This window comes from Podarcis bocagei (assembly GCF_964188305.1).
Source record: "Podarcis bocagei genome assembly, chromosome: 7".
Classification (NCBI taxonomy): Eukaryota; Metazoa; Chordata; class Lepidosauria; order Squamata; family Lacertidae; genus Podarcis; species Podarcis bocagei.
In genome coordinates, this window is record NC_138132.1 from 12,159,724 (window position 1) to 12,168,074 (window position 8,351).

The following is an 8,351-nucleotide window of genomic DNA, read 5'->3' on the forward strand; positions in this document are numbered from 1 at the left end:
GAACCAAACAAGGCTTGCCCTGATCCCAGGTTCAGGATCTGCACAAAATAGCATATTGCTAATAAAATCCTGCTAGCGTTCAAGGATTTTATAGTCGCAGGAGCAGCAAAGATTTTTACTCCGCTTTTCAACTAAAAGGGTCCACAAAACAAGATACAAAGAGAAATTAAAACATAAGAGGGAAACCCACAAAAGGACCTGGTCACATGAACACTCACCCCTACTGTGGCTTCCAGCCAGTGCCAGATTTATGTATAAGCTAAACGTATATGTATACAGTGGTACCTCAGGTTACATACGCTTCAGGTTACATACGCTTCAGGTTACAGACTCTGCTAACCCAGAAATAATGCTTCAGGTTAAGAACTTTGCTTCAGGATGAGAACAGAAATCGTGCTCTGGTGGCGCGACGGCAGCAGGAGGCCCCATTAGCTAAAGTGGTGCTTCAGGTTAAGTACAGTTTCAGGTTAAGTACGGACCTCCGGAACGAATTAAGTACTTAACCCGAGGTACCACTGTATAGCTTAGGGCCCCACTCTCTTGGCCCCCTCCAAAAAAAAACTAAAGGGGGAAAAACTGGATGTACATTTCCAAAATATAAGATAAAAAACAAATAAAATAAAACTGACATACAGCAATAGCGTTTTGTGTTGTGTAGGCTCCTGTGATGTAATTAATGGGCCCCACCTGCTAGCCTGCTCCCTAAAATAATAATAATAATAAATAAATAATATATATTTTTTATTTATACCCTGCCCTCCCCAGCCAGAACCAGGCTCATGGTGGCTAACACCAATAAAATTACAATAAAGCATAATAGAAAAAGAAAGAACAGTTAATTAAAATACGGGTTAAAATACAATTTAAAATGCAGCCCAGCCTCATTTTAGTAGTAGCCCATAAATCAAAACCATAAGGGGAGGGAAACATAAGGTTCAGACTGAGTCCAAACCAAAGGCCAGGCGGAACAGCTCTGTCTTGCAGGCCCTGAGGAAAGATATCAAATCCCACAGGGCCATGGTCTCTTGTGACAGAGTGTTCCACCAAGTCGGGGCCAGTACTGAAAAGGCCCTGACCCTAATTGAGACCAATCTAACCTCCTTGCGGCTCAGGACCTCCAAAGTGTTGTTATTTGTGGACCTTAAAGTCCTCATGGGGCATAAAAGGAGAGGCGGTTCCATAGGTACAAGGGTCCTAGGCCACATAGGGCTTTAAAGGTCAAAACCAGCACCTTAAACCTGACCCTGTTTAAGACCCTGTTTGCTGGTTTGCTCATTTCCATATATAGGGTGCCTACATTCTGCATGTGCAGATGGCTTTAGATACCTATTAGGTCCATAAATTACCATATAGCAAATATTCAACACAAAAAACAGTGGCAATTTGTTGCTGACAAAGGACAGCTGGACATATAAAGGGCCCTGTTGCCTTGAGTAGCTTAGGGCCTCATCAAACCTTCATCCAGCCCTGCTTCCAGCAACTGGTATACAGAATGATTTCTGCCTCTGACTCTGGAGGCAGAGCATTGACATCATAGCTTTTGGCCATTGATATAGCCTTCTCCTCCATGAGTTTGTCCAAACTGCTTTTGAAACCCTGATCTCAGACTTGCAATTAAAAAACCCCAACACCATTGGCCTGATCCAGCGGGCTCTTCTTCTGCTATTCCCCAAAAGGTGAGAAACTGCACTGTATGTTATGGTTTTTTTGGAGCAACGTCGCTGAACCTCCCAGCAGAAAATCACAATGGAGCAACTTCAGGCTGGTAACGTGCACTTCCTGAGATTTTTGTTTTTAAGTCTGCATGTACAGCTACAGAAATACCTGAGCTCTTGGGGTGTGGTCTACACACGGGGGGCGGGGCGGACACTATAAATAAGTCAGAAATTAAATCGTCATAACAAAAGAAAAAAAATTGCTACGTAAAAATCACAAAGAATATTTCTTTGCTCTCTGGCACCACCTGGTGTTGCATGTTTATAGTGCATTAGTGTTTTTTGTTTTGTTTTTTTTTTGTTTTTACTAACGTAGCTGATTCCTTGACCAGAGCAGAAGTCAGTGGAGGGCAGGCAAGGAATGATGGAGGGGAGGAATAACCCCCTGCCCCACAGATACATTCTGCCAAGTTTTGCCCAGAATAGCAATGAACGTCCATGAATCACACACAGAGGAATGTTTGGAAGCAAATGTACGAAATATGAAGAGGATGCAAATGACCTGTTTGTGTTTGGAGGTCTCCTCTTGGAAGCACCCAGAGCCTCTGATTTATTTTCCTTCTTACTTGCTTTTAACATCTGCTCGGGACTTTGGACTAAGAAGGAATATTTCATGCCACCACTTTTGCTCAAGTGTTGCAAGGAGCTGCCCAGAGGGCTTTGCACAATCAACATTGGAAGGGACAAGCGTGGGCTGTGGAGGGGAAGAGGTCAGAGGCTGGCAAATGAGCAGCAGCGATTGGGTCGGGAAGCAATGCTTCATTCCCAGGCAAAGCTGTCCAAGCCACTTGGACCCTTTCCGTCTGAGCTTGCGAGTTGCACGAGGTCTGCACGACAAAAGGCCCACAGGCTGACTGCAGGGCCCTCTGTTGATAGAGACTCCCCCCCCCACACACACATATCTGCTGCAACATGGCAAGCTGCCTCATGTTCACACCCTCCAACATTTCTCTGGCAAAAACAGGGACGTCCTCTTCCACAACAACAACTTTATTATTTATACCCCACCCATCTAACTGGATTGCCCCAGCCACTCTGAGCAACTTCCAACGTATGTAAAAACATAATAAAACATTTGAAAACTTCCCTAAACAGGGCTGCCTCCAGATGTCTTCTAAAGGTTGTATAGTCAGGGGCGTCGCAAGGGGGGTGGGGTGCAGTCTGCCCTGGGTGTCATGCCTAGGGGGGATGACAAAATCAGCTAGACTGGTGACTGGGAGTGGCCGCTGGGACCACATAACACCGGTCCTTAGAGATCTGCATTGGCTCCCAGTACGTTTCCGAGCACAATTCAAAGTGTTGGTGCTGACCTTTAAAACCCTAAACGGCTTCAGCCCAGTGTACCTGAAGGAGTGCCGAGGGCCTTCCTTCAGATGTGAAGGAAATAAGCAGCTATCTTATCTTTAAAAGACATCTGAAGGCAGCTCTGTTTAGGGAAGTTTTTAATATTGAATGCTGTATTGTTTTTAACACTCAGTTGGAAGCCGCCCAGAGCGGCTGGGGAAACTCAGCCAGATGGGCACGGTATAAATAATTATTTATTTATTTATTTATTATTATTATTATTATTATTATTATTATTATTATTATTATTATTATTGGTGTGGTGGTGCTCTCACCCATGGTGGGCGGATTTTCACGAGTGGTGTGAGATCGCCGTCATGAAAATCCGCCTGTTTTATGCAGTTGGTGCTCATATTTTAAGCTAAACAACTCTGGGCAATCTTCCCTTAAAAAAGCTCAACAACTGTGGGCAACATTCCCCAAAAGTGACAAAAAAAAAATCGCACCAGGTACTACCTGACCTTGCTACGCCTCTGTGTATCTCCTTGGCTCGGGGGTCACAAAACTCTGTGCCCTCCAACATTACTCCAATGAAAATAGGAATGTCCAAAGGAAAAGCGGGATATTTCTGGATCAAATCAGAAACCAGGATGGTTTCTGTGAATCTGGGACTGTCTCTGGAAAACAGGGACACTTGGAGGGCCTGCACTATACACAAGTAGCTCTTAAATTGATGTGAGATGCAGACCTTTTGCCACAGCCCCTGTTCCCAGCCTCCGCTAACCACTAGGCCACTCAAGAAACCACAGGCTTATGCTCTGATATCAGTGCCCTGCCTTTTAAAGCCTTAGGATTAATTTTGCAACTTGGGAGCAAGTTTGCAATGGGATCGGGGAGGGAATCTGCAACAATCCAAGATCCTGTCCTCCTCATTAATGAGCAGTGGTGCATTATTGATTCATCATTGGGGAAATCACAGTCATTTACGGGCCTGAGAAAAGAAACTCAACAAATATAGACAAAATATCCGAGTGGCAGGGAAGGACATATGTAGCTTAGTGGAGCCACCCAGTGGCAATTTTGACAAACAGCGACTGCTGTTAATTTGCGGCTGCTCCCTGATTCGCAAACACCTGTTTCAAAGATGATGTGGTGAAGTTTGTGTTTAGTCAGGGAAAGCAGTCCTGAGATTGCTGAAGTTGTGAGTTCGAATCCCACCCTTCCCAATCACAGGAGAGATGATAGTATCCTGCTACCATAGTTCGTGGGTGAAAGTCCAAGGTTCAATTTTCAATCAAAAGCATTTCAGGTTGCAGTATAATAATAATAATAATAATAATAATAATAATAATAATAATAATAATAATAATTTGTTATTTATACCCCGCCCATCTGGCTGGGCTTCCCCAGCCACTCTGGGCGGCTTCCAAAAAAATATTAAAATATTGTAATACATCAAACATTAAAAGCTTCCCTAAACAGGGCTGCCTTCAGATGTCTTCTAAAAGTCTGGTAGTTGTTGTTCTCTTTGACATCTGGTGGGAGGGCGTTCCACAGGGAGGGCGCCACTACCGAGAAGGCCCTCTGCCTGGTTCCCTGTAACTTGGCTTCTCGCAGTGAGGGAACCACCAGAAGGCCCTCGGTGCTGGACCTCAGTGTCCGGGTAGAACGATGGGGGTGGAGACGCTCCTTCAGGTATACAGGACTGAGGCCGTTTAGGGCTTTAAAGGTCAGCACCAACACTTTGAATTGTGCTCGGAAACGTACGTATGGGCTAGAAGCAGAGGCAACGCAATTTGTTGCCAGAAGTACACCACCAAATTCTGCCAGGGGCTGATGGGAACTGCAGTCAAAAACATCCCAAGGGTGGCAGATCAGGGAAGGCTAGAGTAGACAGTTCCAGGCTAGGTGAATGCCCGATCTGACTTGAACACAAATCAGCTACATCTGTACTTTACATATTGGTCTGGTGCCAAAGGATGGCAAGACTGAGCGTGTGTCAGGTCCCCAATCCTAGCAGTGGACTTGCCACTCTGAAAATGCAGTCGTTTGTTTCCACTCTTCATAGAGAGGATTAAAGAAGACCTAGAAATATCACTTAGGATAGATGAGAGGGCCCAATGTGGACAATGGATCTGGAGGGGAGAGGAAATTCCAGGGTCTTTTCCAAGGATTCTTCTCTTCTCATGAGGTGACCAAAGTATTGGAACCTCAGCTTCAGGATCTGTCCTTCCAGTGAGCAAGTAGAATCATAGAATCATAGAATCATAGAGTTGGAAGAGACCACAAGGGCCATCGAGTCCAACCCCCTGCCAAGCAGGAAACACCATCAGAGCACTCCTGACATATGGTTGTCAAGCCTCTGCTTAAAGACCTCCAAAGAAGGAGACTCCACCACACTCCTTGGCAGCAAATTCCACTGTCGAACAGCTCTTACTGTCAGGAAGTTCTTCCTAATGTTTAGGTGGAATCTTCTTTCTTGTAGTTTGGATCCATTGCTCCGTGTCCACTCTAGATGAAAAGATGGGATTCTCCATACTCAGGGGAACATCATTAGAATGGTTGTCACCTTCATTAAGGCGCTGGTACCAAGGACAGAGCAAATGGGAGAACCTAACATGGAACTGGCACTGTTCAGAGGTAAAATGATCTGGCAAGACCAGGATTTGAAGGTAGGCTTCTGATGAGAGGTCTTTCAAGACTTAGACAGCTCAGGGCTTGGAGAACTCCCAGGCTGCCATGGAAATGTCGTTGTCGTTGTCATCATCATCATCATCATCATTTAAGGTTATCGGAGCTGAGGACTACTCTCCAGTTCTCATATTTCTTCCAAACTGAGAAAGTAGTCAGGATCACTCTTGCAATTAAACTTATTTTGTCTAGTACTGTACAGTGGTTCTCAACCTGTGGGTCCCCAGATGTTGTTGGACTACAACTCCCATCATCCCTGAGCTCTGGCCTTGCTAGCTAGGGGTGATAGAAGTTGTAGTTCAACAACATCTGAGGACCCACAGGTTGAGAAAGGCTAACACCAACCGGTTCCTTCAGATGGAGGATGAATGACACCTTATTTAGAGACGAAGAAGTGTTTAAGTAGGCCCAAAAAACCTTGAGAGATTATTTTGAGATAAATATGAGCACCAATGTGGAAAAAAGAGTAATCTGGGACGCAAGTAAAGCTGTTATGAGAGGGTTCTTGATACAACAGAATGCATTAAAGAAGAGAATCCAAAATGAGAAGAAGGATAAAATTTTGGAGAAAATAAAGGAAAGTGAAAAGAAATTGAGAGCAAAACCAAAGTCGCAAGAGATTTTGAGAGAAATAAAGTTACATCAAGTGCAATACATGAAAATGATGAATCAGGAGATAGAATGGAAAATTAAACAAATGAGACAAAAAACATTTGAGTCGGCTAATAAATGTGGGAAATTGCTGGCTTGGCAAATGAAAAAAAGACAGAAATTAAATACAGTTACAAATTTAGAAGTGGAAGGAAGGAATATACAGAACCCAGCTGAGATTAGAAATTGCTTCCAGAGGTACTTTAAACAACTATATACACAAGGGCCACAGAAAGAAATTGACGTAGACCGATTTTTGAAAACAAATGGATTACAAAAAATCTCTCATGAAAATAAATTAATGTTGAACTATAAAATAACTGAACAGGAGATAGAAGGTGCCATTCAGAATATGCAATTGGGTAAATCTCCAGGACCGGATGGACTGACTTCTAGATACTACAGATCTTTAAAAGAATAGTTAGTACAACCTTTGAAAGAAGTCTGCAACGAAATAATGGAGGGGAAAAGGGCACCAGAGTCGTGGAAAGAAGCGTATATCACACTTGTACCGAAAACAGAGACTGAAAAGACGCAGCTTAAGAACTACCGTCCCATATCACTGCTCAATGTGGATTACAAAATTTTTCCAGACATCTTGGCTAAAAGACTAAAAAGAGTGTTAGTGGAAGAGATACATAAAGACCAAGCAGGCTTCCTCCCAGGTAGACATTTATCTGACAATGTGAGAAACATAATCAATATTTTAGAAAAATTACAAGTGAATATAAATACTAAGGCAGTTTTAATATTTGTGGACGCGGAGAAAGCTTTCGACAACATTTCTTGGAGTTTTATGAAGAAGAACTTACAGGGTATGGGGGTAGGCCAAGGCTTTGAAAACGGTATAAGTGCAATATATTCTGAACAAAAGGCTAAATTAATTGTAAATAATGTGGTGACGGAAGAATTTAAGATAGAAAAAGGGACACGACAAGGTTGCCCAATCTCCCCATTGCTTTTTATATCGGTCCTGGAGGTTTTGCTGAACATGATTAGAAGGGACCAGTTGGTTAAAGGTATACATGTCGGAGCTAAACAGTACAAATTGAGAGCATTTGCAGATGACTTAGTATTGACGTTACAGGAGCCAGAATCTAGTACCAAAAGGGTTTTAGAACTGATTCAAGAATTTGGTCAAGTTGCAGGATTTAAATTGAATAAGTTAAAAACCAAGGTTTTAGAGAAAAATTTAACACCAATGGAGAGAGAGAGGTTTCAGAATGAGGCAGGTTTAACAGTGGTTAAGAAAGTTAAATACCTGGGGATTAACATGACAGCAAAAAATGGGAATTTGTTTAAAGACAACTATGAGAAATGCTGGGCTGAAGTGAAAGAAGATTTAGAAATTTGGTCAAATTTGAAGCTTTCAGTGCTGGGTCGTATTGCTGCGGTAAAAATGAATGTATTGCCTAGAATGTTGTTTTTGTTTCAAACATTGCAAATTGTGGACAAAATGGACTGTTTCAAGAGGTGGCAGAGAGATATTTCTAGATTTGTCTGGCAGGGCAAGAAGCCTAGAATAAAATTTAAAATATTAACAGATGCAAAGGAAAGAGGTGGATTTGCCCTGCCAGACTTTAAACTTTACTATGAATCAGCAGCCTTTTGCTGGTGGAAAGAATGGCTGCTTCTTGAAAACACTGACATTTTGGATTTAGAAGGTTTTAACAATGTATTTGGATGGCATGCATATCTGTGGTATGATAAGGTCAAAGCACATAAAGCATTTAAAAATCATATTGTCAGGAAAGCATTGTTTAATGTTTGGATAAGATACAAGGACTTATTGGAAAATAAAACCCCAAGGTGGCTGTCACCGATGGAAGCGAAAGCTCGGAAAAAGCTCAATATGGAGGTCAAATGGCCGAAATATTGGGAAATTTTGGAACAAGATGGAGATAGACTGAAATTGCAGAGTTTTGAGAAACTAAAAAACAAAGTGCAAGACTGGCTTCATTATTATCAGATAATGGAGGCATATAATTTGGACAAGAAAATTGGCTTTCA